Raw genomic sequence first — 13,850 nt, 5'->3', positions numbered from 1 at the left:
CGAAGGTGACTTCCTTGCCTCGGAGCCCCATGGGAGTTTGGGAAGAAAAAAAATGGCCGCTGCCACGCAGCATGATTCTGATTGAGACTTTCTCCGTTTTGAATAACTGGAATTGTGTATCTGCTAGTGAGGAGGGACGATTCAATGGCATGGGTTCGGTTTTCGCAATCCGACTGACTTTCCTGAAAGCACCGATGGTGAAATTAGGGCGACGACGTGTCTATTTTGGGTGATTTGGCACTAATTGCTAATGAAAGCGATACTTCCAGAGTCACCAGCTGCTCCAAGATGTCATCAGAACATATTTAAATCCTTTTCAGCGACATCTGAATGACCGAAATCAACGGCGAAAGCAAACGGCGTCTACAAGCTCCTCTAAAGGAGACGAACGAATTTCCGCCCTTGAGCGCCGAGAAGGCCAAGAGCGAACGTAATTCTTCCGCGGCGGCGGGAATGACACGGTGCGAGACAAACGTTTTCAGATGTTTACAAATTGAGACGTCCGGAGGGGGGGGGGTCCTGACAGCCTAATCGTGGAGGAGGGAAGGGAGGACGGTCTTGTTTTTTTGGCGAGAAGACCGCTCCTCCGAGGAAGCGGCGTAATCTGGTTTTCTGCTTTCACGGCGTCTGAAAGAGATTCTATAAATACGTGATGGGAGGCGCGGGGAGAGGAAGCTAACATCTCGGTTCGGGAGTCAGAAGCGGCTTCCGATCTGCATTCCCCGATCTGCGGAGCTTCATCTCACGCAGGAATCTCTCCACCTCCCTCTCTTGCGTATTTTGGCCCCGCGTCATTTTCCGAATCAATTAGAGTCGGCGCCGCCATTGTCCCGCGTGCTAAGGGGATTAGCCGGTCACTCGCTTGGCTGCGCTCGGCTCCGCCTGTTCCCGCCGCTCCACGTGCCGAAACAGGCTTACTTTTCACGGGAAGAGACGCGGCAGATGGCGAAGCGGAAAACGGCGCCGGCTCATCTCCCCGCTCGCCGTAAGCTGAAATTCACACAAACGACGTCCTCTTGAAATAGAAAGGAGAAAAAATAAGCGGCGCGGCGGTCGGGAAGTAGCGCGAACCTTCGTTTTTCTGTTTTTTTTTTTTTTATTGCGGTAAATGCTTCGGGGGGAACGGGAAGCGGGAAATAGTGGGGGAGGCGGGGATTAAGGGATTACAGAGCTGTGACACTCATCTCCAAAACGCACGGGGTCACAAGTTCAGCGTCACCCCCGGGCTGCGGTGGAGGGAGGGGGGGTTGCAGCGGCGGCGGCGGCGGCGGCGCCGTGGCGCTCTCCAAAAAGCGAATCTGTGATGGCGTGCCAAGAGGACGGGGTGCCCAGCGGCGTGCCAGGCGGAGGAGGTGGGTGCACGGCGGGAGATAAAGACACCCTGCCTCCCCCTGATAATGGGAGGGGATTGAGGGGCAGGACGGCCGTCTGGACCACCAGATCGCCGCTGGACGGAAGCCATCTTTGATTTCCAACGATACGACACATAATGGCCGAGATCGAAGGGGTCCAGTTGTACGATCGCTACAGAGACACATGGGATACATAGCAGACACATCAGGGTGCATAGATAGATAGATAGATAGATAGATAGATAGATAGATAGATAGATAGATAGATAGATAGATAGATAGATAGATAGATAGATAGATAGATAGATAGATAGATAGATAGATAGATAGATAGATAGATAGATAGATCGATCGATCAGTGGGTGAATATGTAGATAGATATAGCTGGCTAGCTAGCTAGCTATCTATGGATGGATGGATGGATGGATGGATCAATAGATAGATAGATAGATAGATAGATAGATAGATAGATCGATCGATCAGTGGGTGAATATGTAGATAGATATAGCTGGCTAGCTAGCTAGCTATCTATGGATGGATGGATGGATAGATGGATCAATAGATAGATAGATAGATAGATAGATAGATAGATAGATAGATAGATAGATAGATAGATAGATAGATAGATAGATAGATAGATAGATCGATCGATCAGTGGGTGAATATGTAGATAGATATAGCTGGCTAGCTGGCTAGCTATCTATGGATGGATGGATGGATGGATGGATGGATGGATGGATGGATGGATGGATGGATGGATGGATGGATGGATGGATAGATAGATAGATAGATAGATAGATAGATAGATAGATAGATAGATAGATAGATAGATAGATAGATAGATCGATCAGTGGGTGAATATGTAGATAGATATAGCTGGCTAGCTGGCTAGCTATCTATGGATGGATGGATGGATCAATAGATAGATAGATAGATAGATAGATAGATAGATAGATGGATGGATGGATGGATGGATGGATGGATGGATGGATGGATGGATGGATGGATGGATGGATGGATGGATGGATGGATGGATAGATAGATAGATAGATAGATAGATAGATAGATAGATAGATAGATAGATAGATAGATAGATAGATAGATAGATAGATAGATAGATAGATAGATCGATCGATCGATCAGTGGGTGAATATGTAGATAGATATAGCTGGCTAGCTGGCTAGCTATCTATGGATGGATGGATGGATCAATAGATAGATAGATAGATAGATAGATAGATAGATAGATAGATAGATAGATAGATAGATAGATAGATAGATCGATAGATCGATCGATCAGTGGGTGAATATGTAGATAGATATAGCTGGCTAGCTATCTATGGATGGATGGATGGATGGATGGATCAATAGATAGATAGATAGATAGATAGATAGATAGATAGATAGATAGATAGATAGATAGATAGATAGATAGATAGATAGATAGATAGATAGATAGATCGGTGGGTGAATATGTAAATAGATATAGCTGGCTAGCTAGCTAGCTATCTATGGATAAATAGATAGATAGATAGATAGATAGATAGATAGATAGATAGATAGATAGATAGATAGATAGATAGATCGGGTGGAGGTCGTGGGTGTCTGGACGCTCACCTTCATTTATAAATGTCTGAAAGTCATCTTGTCTGCGCTGCCGATGCTAGCATGCTAACACTATACACACCTGCTGTGTGCAGAACGACAGAAAAGTAGCATTGATTTCGCCATGTAGCTTTTGAGACACGGTTAATTTTATTGTAGTTTATGAATGTAAAATCCAGACTATATCGTGCATCTATATATTGTCCATAACTACTGTTTTTTAAAAGAAAAAAGAAATTGTGCATAAATACGCCGTACTTGTCTATAAGTGGCAGGTGTCCCCTTTCAAACAGTAGATATTAACACAACAAGATGTTCCAGGAAAGGTTTTTTTTGGAAAACTTCTAATTGAATAAATGACGGTAAACATCTACAACTACTGGTACATAACACAAATGGTTTTTTTTTTCACAACACATGCTGTGCAGCAGCTCTATTTCCTTCTTCGACAGCCAGAAAGATCGCTTTCAACTCGAAAGCCGCATCAAATGCATCAAAATCCATAAATTAACTGCATTGTTGTAAAAGCCGCAGTTTTCAAAGTGTGTGAAAAAGTGGCTCATATGGCGGAATGGAGAGTAATCCCTTGCGGGATTTAACCCATCATGGATGAACCACGAGCACTTGGCAGCCATCTAGTGGCGCCAGGGGAGCAGTTAGGGGTTCGGCGTCTTGCTCAACAACGCTTCGACACACTAGGAGGAGCCGGGAATCGAAGCCGCTCATGAAAAACGCGTAATTTCGTACCAATAACACAAAATGCTATTTACAAAGCTGCTGCCACCTGCTGTAAGTTCCATCATGTTGCACCTTTGTTGCTAACACTGACAAAAAAAAGTGCGTCCCCAAGCAGACAAAATAGGAACTGCGTTTTTATTCTAAAAATAATTTTTCAAATTGTCGATTTATTCCGCGGCCCGGATTGGACCCCTGTTGGGCCGGTGCTGGCCCGCGAGCCGTGCGTTGGACACCCCTGGTACGGACATACAACTGCTCATCCAGACGTCAAATCTAGACCATTCCTTCACAAGTCACATGGAGATACAACACCCTCTCTACATGTCTGGACTATTTGGGATCTCCAAGGCACCTCCTGCATGCTTTTGGACACCCTTGCATGGAAGAGCTGCCATGCAAGGCGCTTACCAGACCATCAGGTGCATCTCGGTGGCTTCGATGTATTTGCTAGAGGACGCAGGAGTTGCCAACTTTCTGATTGGAGGGACGCCCCGCTCCAACAACTGTCTGATGGTTTGTTTCTACCATCGGATGCGACTAACACAATTTACAGAGTTTTAAAAAGATCTCATATTTCTCAATTACCGCCGTCAAAACCGGCGTTCTGCGCTCTGCTCGGAGAGCGTCATCCGTTTAGAGCGGCGGCTAATGCAACAAATTCCCATTCAAATATGCGGTAACGAGGAAATCCGATAAAAACGCGGCCTCCGGGTTTCATCCCGTAAACTTTTCGCACGACATGCCCGTCACCCGAAGGCTCCCTCCCGCACATGCTTTACGTTACTGCAGTTGTGATGCGATACGTCCACTAGATAGCAGTGCAGAGTCCAGTTCACCCCCGAGTCTACTGTGAATTATTTTATGAATATTAAAGCTTTGACTGGATCATGTAAGCTATTAGCATGTTACTGTTAGCACAGCTGTCGGTTGGTACCGTGGGACGCAAAAAGTGGTGACGCAGATGCACGGCAGCAGGTGCCAGATGGATTTCTTTTCTTTGGTTATACCGACGCCATGTTGTCTTCTTTTCTGTTCCTTCCGCCGGTCGCAATTGAGCATACCTCGAGTTACTGCCCACCACTGCTACCAATGGTGCTGCTACGTTTGCCACAAATCTGCTAGTTCCCAAAAAAACGTACAAAGGTTTTACAGGAGGTGAACACAGAAAGCTACGTCTAAATTTTGTGTTTAACGTTCAGCGGACTCCTCTTGAAAGATGGAGGGGCCGTCGGCGGTGGTTGCGATGTTTGGCAAAGCAGCAGGAACAGTTTTAGGTGCAGTGGTGATGGACAGGCTGACAGATGAGGTGAGACAGGAATCTCCATGGACCACGATGTTTGCTGATGACGTGATCTGGAGCGCGAGCAATGGAACGGGTTGAGGAAAATCTAGAGAGGTGGAGGTATGCTCTGGAAAGAAGAGGAATGAAGGTTAGTCACAGCAAGACAGAATATATGTGTGTGATTGAGAGGAACCTTGGAGGACCGTTGAGACTACAGGGAGTGGAGATCAAGAAGTTGGAGGGTTTCAAGTACTTGGGGTCAACAGTCCAGAGTGTAGGAGAAGAAACTGGTTCTAGCAGGTTGGAATGGGTGGAGAAAAGTGTCAGGGGTACCATGCGATAGAAGACTATCAGCCAGAATTAATGGAAAGGTGGACAAGACAGTGGTGAGACTAGTGATTCTGTATGGCCTAGAAACTGTTATAATGACAAGAAGACAGGAAGCAGAGATGGAGATGTTGAGGTTCTCTTTGGGAGTGACCAGGATGGATAGGATCAGGTGTGAGTCCATCAGAGGGACGGCACATGTTAGATGTTTTGGAGAGAAGGTCAGAGAAGCCAGACTGAGATGGTTGGGTCACGGAAAGAGGAGGGAGAGTGAATATATTGCTGGAATACCTGAATTGGAGCTTCCAGGCAGGAGGTCTAGAGGAAGACCAAAGAGAAGATTTATGGACATAAAAGGAGAGGATATGAAGTTAGTTGGTGTGAGAGAGGAGGATACAGAGAGTAGAGTTAAATGGAGAAGGTTGATTGGCTGTTGTGACCCCTGAAGGGAAAAGCCTAAAGGAGAAGAAGAATTTGTCACGGGAGTGCAGGACATGTATGACCGAGACAAATTGAGATGGTTTGGACATGAATACTTCTCTGTTCATGTCCAAACCATAGTGAAGATCTGGGTAGCAGGTTGCTGAAGGGTTAGCTGCCAGGCAAGAGGTCTAGAGGAAGACCAAAAAGAAGATCCATGGACATAGTGGGAGAGGATATGAAGTTAAGATACAGAGAACAGGGTTGGATGGAGAAGGTTGACTCCCTGTGGTGACCCCTGAGGGGAAAAGTCCAAAGAGGAAGAAGAAGGAGGGCATTCATCCATTCACACACTGATGATGGCACCAACCAAGCCATAGGGAGCAACTTGGAGTTCAGTATCTTGCCTGAGTCACTTCAGCATGCATACAGGGGGAGTCGGGAATCAGACAGAAGGACTTTCCAATCGGGGGGCACCTGCTCTGCTGAGCCACAGCTGCACCGGTAACCTAACCTGTCGGTTTCTGTGATCACGTGGAGCGTTTCCCCAAAAGTATGCAAATGCAAAGCAGCTAGAAGCAAGCAGCGCTAGCGCTAAGCTAGGAGTACGGTACTTCCTGCACCTGCTGCTCACAGAATCCCTTCCAGCCCCCTAATTAGGTGCGAAATTAAATCTTAATATCGTCTAAATATTCACCCCTTCACGTGGGTTTCCTCTCGGGGGCTGAAATGAGCCCCTCTTAGCAGATTTAAATTTAATCCGAAAGCAAGTTCGAACCCTGAGAAGAGTTTGAAAGTGGGCTTCTATCCCTTTCCTTTCAGTTTCAGGCTTCGTTTTTTTTTTTTTTTTTTTTTTTTTTTTTTTTTTTTTTTTTTTTAATTCCGGATTTAAGTTCAAATTATTTCTTCTTTTTTCATGCAAATGGACAAGTTTAGCGGTTTGAATCCAGATGTAAATGATTCATGCCGGGTTTCTGCGGTCGCTCCCTGTCCACCCACGGTGATATTTTGGGGCCGGCCGTGCACGAGACAACCTTCAAGCAGAGATCAAATACACCGTACATGAACCGTTTGTTTGTTTGTTTGTTTGTTTCGAAGTTTATTAGGACAGTGTACAATTAAATTAAGCACAGAGGCAGAGATGTTTGTACCAGATTGTAGCTCATAGCTAATTTCCATCTGTAGTTCTGGACAATACAAATATAAAACTGTACAAAATAGACAATATCTATAAAATATACAGGTGGGCAATAAAATAACTATACAATATATAAACAGGCAATAAAATATGTATTTTGCAAGTTGAAAGTGCTATTGTTGTGATATTATTAGATGTTACCCAGAAGGCTAACATCTGATGGCAAAATACCCGTCTGGTATTGTTAGCGTGAGCATGTTTGGTTCTCAGGAATCCAATTTTTAACGGCCCGTGTAAAGATGTAAAAATCAGTCATGTTCTTTAGATTGTCTGGAAGCCCATTCCAGTCTGGTGGGGGTCTGATGTGATTTGATGGAGCATCTCTGATTGGACGCTCCAGTCTTGGAGGGCGCCATCAAATACCCCCCCAACCCGTCGGAAGCTCATGTTCGGGATTTATCTTCATTTCCGTCCATTAGGCGTTTGCTTTAAAATTGGGGTAAAATGTGACTTCGGCAAACCGAAGCCCGACAATCACTACTAGCAGAGCGGCGAGGGAGGTTTGCTTGCCTCTCAAGGGCATGGACACGATTAGCCCGGCGCTAAATAGTTTGTCTTTTTTCATTTCAGTCCCCATATTGACAACCTCGCCGCTGAAGCTACAGGGAAGCAGGGAAGAGTCCCCCTCCATCTTTCCCTGACCCCCTGCTGGCAGGCGTTTCCAAATAGGTCACGCGACTCAAAAGTGGGTGACAAACTGTCCTCTTTGGAAAAAAGATTGTCCCTCCCAGTTTCTCTTCCCGGCAGGGCTTTCAGTGCAACATCAAATAGCGGGGGGCTCATTACGTGGATGAGTTGTTTTCTGTAAAAACAGACGTGGCGCATCCATTCATTCGTTCATTATCTAAACCACTTATCCCGCGCTCCGGAGGAGCACCGACCCGGCTGTCATTGGACGAGAAGCGGGTTCACCCTGGACCAATCACAGGGCCACATGAAGAGATGTACAACTATTCACCCTCTCATTTACAAGTCAAACTTCGACAGTCGTTGACTCGGTTACCAGTTGGTAAACTTATTGTGTGGATTCTCCTTGTTGCTCTGAAGCACAAACCGCTAGGCTACATGTGCCAAACTCAAGGCGACAACGTCCGAAAAGGATTGACTTAACATAAATGAGTCAAACACGTGCACTGACGAATCCGATGGGAAGCCTCTTGGCGTGAAATCTTCATCGGTAGCTTCGGCAGATCCTTGAATCCCCAGATTTGTGCACGACTGAGTGAATGCTTGTACGTCTCCGTAAGAGTGCATACGGTTTTATATCTAAATCCTGTATCGGACTCAAGGCCCGCGCCACGTCATTTTATACGGACTGCGAGAATGTCTGAAAATGAATAAGACAAACACATGCATTGACCATAAACTACATTTCATACAACTCATGCCCGCCATTAAATTATATATCATATATATATATATACATATATATGTGTAGCAATGGAATTAGTGTTTACAGGTTTGTGTATTTATGCAGCCATTTGTTTTTGTAAAATTTTACATTTGTCACACATGTTTTTAGCAGCTCACAAGTATTAGTTCTACTTATTTTGTTATTCCGTCCCTCACAAATGGTTTTGAGCAAAGTTAATGTCGTAACAAGTGCTGGATGATATTTTTCTTTATCACTTGGACAGTTTGATCATTGATTGATGGAGTAAAATGGGTTTCTTAACCTGACAATATAAAAGGATTTATATTATAATTGAGCAACTAGTAAACATCGTGTTTTCCATCTATGCAAATGCATATGTAACATTTTGGATTTGAATGACTAATAAATTAAATTGAAAGTGAATCGAGGAATACAAATGATCCCTAAATGTCCGAGAAGAGAAAAGCCGATGGGGTTGGAAGGCTGTTTCAAGAAAGAAGGGAAGGCCGTTATATGTTTGTGCTTCAAGGAGAAAAAGTAGTTTGTCTTTTGTGTTTTGAAACAGCGTCGGTTGTCAAAGAGTACAATCTACGTCGGCATTTTGACACCAAACACGGCGCTAAGTATGCTAAAGTTAGCCTTCCGGAAAAACAACAAATTGTCCAAGAGCTAAAAGCCAAACTGCGATGGCGGCAGAATGTGTTCCATCCAAAAGCACTGCAAGTGAAAGCTAGATTTGTAACATCCACGCAAATGCATATCTAACATTTTAGATTTGAATAAATACATTTATTTTACATTACATTAGGTTACATTTAGTTACATGTTACATGTGAGGGCAACCTGTATGCTGATGTACCCTTGGTGAAAATAGAGTTTGACACCCCTAGTCCACCTCCCCTATCGGCATATCATCGCATATTCTACCGGACCGGAAGCGCCCTTTGTCTCGGTACGTACAGGAAGGAGCTGGCTGATTCAGAAGCCGATGTCTGGATGGCACTTTTTTAATTTGCACATCGCAATGTCAAAACAGCATCGCCGTGCGGAGTGTTGACTGTCGGAGCACACCGAAAAGAGACATTCAGAGACGGGTTTGCAGCGAAGAACAAAACGGACGGATGTAACAGCATCACCGCCGAGATCAGGAGAGGACCGAAGTGACGAGACCACGTACTTCGGATGAACCACCTTCGCGCCCCGCAAATAGGCCCTCTATCGGAACAAGCGGGCGCTCAAGTGATGTTAGCAAGAGGCTCAAGTGATGCTAAACGACCGGGAGAGGCGGAGAAGCACCAAACATGTACTCTTTATCAGGCAGGTTAGCGCTAGCTTTACCTCCGCGTAAACGTTGTGTGACGGTTCATTCCAGGCGCAAGGAGACCTTGCGGTTGCCATGGAAACCGATACATGCCTTTCGCGTGAATCGCGTGAATTCGAAGCTTAGCTACTTCAAACCCGTAAAACTCACAGGTGGCGATTTGTACGTTTTCGCCCCGACAGACGTCAAGACTTACTCCTCGTGCGCCCAAGCGGGTTTCGTGGCTATTCTCTGAAAGTAAAGTTCTGGGCTCCGAGGCCCCGTTGGGTTCTCCTTGCACAGCTTCTCTGCCAGGAAATCCGGAGGAGACTGTCATTTTGTATCACATCGCGTTATTCCGTTATTCCACTTTACTTCAGAGTATTTTCCTCGTGATCCTTTTACATCGCCGCCGTCTTGATTTCGGGGCTTTCACTTGTAATGCATCATTTTTACAGTGCGCCGGTAATACTTTCGCAGAAGTTAAGCATCCGGATGTTTTATCACACCGATCATGGAGGAGCGCTCTGAACCGATGGCCGCCTCCGCCGAGGCCATAAATTCTGGATAATGCACGTCCTGTAAGATATCACCTCTTGAATCCCTTATTATTCTGATAATGAAAAAAAAATTCATAATTGTGTGTCTGGGATTATTTTCATAAAACATCCATTACCGTCTAACTCTGGGTTAATGCGAAATAGAGTCCGGGGCGGCTTTCATGAATCTTTTCGCCAGCGACGGGCCGGCGCGTTCGACAAATTGAGGGAAATTCTGATAAAGGGAGTCAAGACTAAAAAGGAAAATGGAGAATAATTTATTCTGAAGTGCTCCTTAAATTTTCATCTGATTCCCGAAATGTATTCATAAAGGGTATAATTTCGCCGCGTGTCAAAGCGGCGGTCTCGCAGGGGAGACTATTGTATCGCCCGTTCACTCTTCCCCGCTCGCGGCGTAGGGGGATGGGAGGTGCGTGGAGGAGAAGGTCCACAGAGATCGACGTTCATCCTACCATCAGCGCAAAAGTTCTTATCTGGAAACATAAATGGCGCCTCCGCCAACCCTTGAAATGACCTTGAAAAAGGGTTTTGTTGTACCGCCGCCGTGGGGGGGGAGCCAGCTAGGCAACGGCGGCGGCGGAGGAGGGAGGGGGGGGGGGATCTGGGGAGGGTATCTGATGTCCCGCCTTCACAGGGGAAGCTTTCTGTACGCTCAAACATGAAATCGATAATTAGATAGAGGACGTGTCATGGCGTGCAGCGTGAGCTTACCGTACAAGATAGCCGCCCGTGGAGTACCTGTCCCTTAGAGCGCGCCGCGAATTAGGCATTTTCAGACATTCCTACAGTTTTGTTTTCGTTTCCCCGCTCGGCGCGCCGGAATGAGGTCGCCGTCCGCCCGACGAGCCGCCCGGACCCCCCACTTCTAATCCCCAGTCCTATAATCACCATTAGTTTCGCACCTGCTCCCCTCGCCGGGGTCACGGGAGGTTAATGAGACGCCCTTGACAGGTGCTGTCAAAGGCAGGCGCCGCTTCCCTCGGCTTCTTCCGTCAGCGTCCTTCCCGTGACGGGTCGTATTTGGAGACGCTCGCCACGGCGACTGGATCTAATCACCAACCAGGTGTGGCTGAACCCCTGGGGTGACTCCACCTTTGACCTCGAGGGGTCTTGTTAGCACCTCCTGTCTTGTTTTGATTTGTTATCTAAGTGTGATTTTTGGTGAATGAATAGTCTTCCAAGCACATGGATATATTATTAGCAGGACTAAGACAAGAACAAGTTGTCAAGGTCAAAGTCAGTCCGCTTTATTGTCAGTTTCTCCACATGTACCGTATTTTGTGTACCACAGGGCGTGTTGCACTATAATGCGCAAGAATGCATTTTCATACATAAGGTACGCCGCGTGATAAAACATACGGTATATAAAGCCAAACAAAACAGTCACTTTTGTCGAACTTTATTCATCTCGTTCGTCTCGCTTTGTTCCGACGGAAACTCTGTTTGGTCTTTACTTGCCGCAGTTCGTCTGCTTGCTTCCTCTACTTCCGCACCATTGATTCATTCATGGTGAATTCTTTGGCGGCTGCTCTACTTCCATCATCTATTGCACGACTGATGGCCTTGAGTTTGAATTCCACTTCGTAAGCATGACTCTTAAAGGGTGCTACTTTTGGGGGTTCTCTTCTGTTGACACACAGAACGTACCGCTCTTACAAAAAGTGGCGGAGGCAAGCGTACTATTCACTGTTCTCTGATTGGTTTATGGTTGCCCTTTCTTGTATCCCTTCGCTGGCGGCGAATGGGACGGCCCCGTCTTATCTCCAGGATATGGTCGAGCCACATGTCCCTACCCGTCCCCTCCGATCTGCCACCTCCAGGCGACCTTCCACCCCGTCACTTTGAGCCCCAGGCCGCCGATCGAACCGGTCTCGGCTCTTCTTGAGCTCGGTTCCTCAGTGGTGAAACAAAGTCGCGAAAAAAGTCAGAACAGTGCGGTCGCTGCCGATCTTTCATCGTGAGCTGAAAACATACCTCTTCACCGAGCACTACCCTGCTAATCGCACTTAGCCCCCAACCCCCCTCTGAAAAAAAAAACAAAAAAAAAACAAGAAATGAATGTATGTAAATGGTTTTGAGATGGCTATTTGGTAAAGTGGTCACTTCTGACTTCAGACTACTGGCACTTGGGATCTTTGGTGACTGAATTGCACTTTTTGTGAGTCACTTTGGATCAAAGCGTCTGCCAAATGACTGAAATGTAATGTAAAAATGTGGACACCTAAAGTTAGTGTGAGGTTGGGACAACGTTGTATTCCGGCACGACATAATTGGTCATCTAACCTTGTCTGATGTCGCAACCAATATTCAACCAAGGACCCACTTTAAAACAGCATCCACGTGTCAGGTGGGAACGGTTCGACAGCGGCTTCGTCACTTAGCAAAGTTGCATTTTAACATTTTGCGCAGAGTATCACATAGAACTGGCTGGAGGTCAGCGAGCACAAGAATTCATACATAAGGCGCACTGGATTATAAGGCGCAGGGACGATATTTGAGAACATTTAAGGATTTTAAGTGCATCTTATAGTGCCAAAAATACGGTAATTACAAAGGACAAATCATTTATTGCACTCAAACATTATGACAGATTTTTGAGTGTAGTTTGGTTGGAGGCCAGTAAGAACAACAAAAGATCATTCATAAGGCATCAGGTTTTAAGGTGCACTGGCAATTTTCGAGAAAATTCAAGGATTTTAAGCGCGCGTTATAGTGCAAAAAATACTGCACCAGACATACGTAACAGTAGTCACATTGGCTTTTGTCTTACAGCTTCCCGGTTCAATTCCGACCGGGGGAACTTTCCAAGCCTCTGTTTTTCTTCCGGTTCCTGCAAGAGATTCATTGGAGAACCTTAAATTGACGTGTGAATGAGCAAGTGGACGGTAGTATGTCCCTGGGGCGCCGCGGCGCAGGGTGTTAGCCCGATCGTTCCTGGTTCGATTCACGTGCTCCCCCTATCGTGCACCGATCGAAGTGTTGTCCAACAAGACACCGAACCCCTAAGCGCTCCCCTGGCGCCGCCCCTCAGCCGCCTTCCGCTCACGGTGCGTCCACGACGGATGAAATGCGGCGGTCAAATTTCACTGATGTTGTGCTCTATGGATAACCGAACGGACAGTAAATCTATTTCTTCTCATTTGCCTCGAGAGGGTGACTGGTTTGTCTCTTTGTGATTTACCGGCGTCCAAGCGGACCCTGCCTCTCGCCCAGCTGGATAAGCGGTGTAGAAAATGAATGAATCAATCAATCAGTCATTATTACTCTTGTTATTGATACCAATTATTCTGTCCCGCCGGATCTTGGCACCACCGCCGATCTCTCCGTCAGACATTGTTAGCTTATTACTCTTCCTCTAATTCGGGGGCTGTTAGGTTAAGTGTCTGTTTTGGCGGGAGGTAAGCCCTAAGCCCTTGAAGGACGCCACCGCCCGCCAGCTCCGGCCCCTCCCCCCCGCGGCGCCATCGGCGGGCCGCTCCGAAAGCCGGGGCGGGAGAGTGCCCGGTCGCGACGAGCGGGAACAATAGCGCAACAACGGAGCCAAAGAATAACCGCTCGGGCGGTACAGTATCTGATTATCTACCTGCTGCTCCTGCTATTCCCTTAATCTACTTAAATCCGCGGGTACGAGTCCTCGCCACACAAGGAGCGCAAATGAAAGCCTCGGCGGGGCGGCGCGGTGCCCCCGTTCGTA

General features: G+C 46.5%; 1 long non-coding RNA gene across 1 annotated transcript in view; it reads left to right on the top strand.

Annotated features, from left to right (window-relative positions):
- LOC147213422 (uncharacterized) overlaps positions 1–13,850 on the top strand; it is a 186,034-nt gene that overhangs the window by 119,801 nt on the left and 52,383 nt on the right. The gene's annotated exons all lie outside the window — the stretch shown is intronic.

The sequence above is a fragment of the Fistularia commersonii genome, chromosome 36 (assembly GCF_037954325.1).
Source record: "Fistularia commersonii isolate RoL2024-O1a breed Wild chromosome 36, RoL_Fcom_v1.0, whole genome shotgun sequence".
Taxonomy (NCBI): Eukaryota; Metazoa; Chordata; class Actinopteri; order Syngnathiformes; family Fistulariidae; genus Fistularia; species Fistularia commersonii.
The sequence above is the reverse complement of the archived record's forward strand: the minus strand, read 5'-3'. Positions and strand labels throughout refer to the sequence as shown.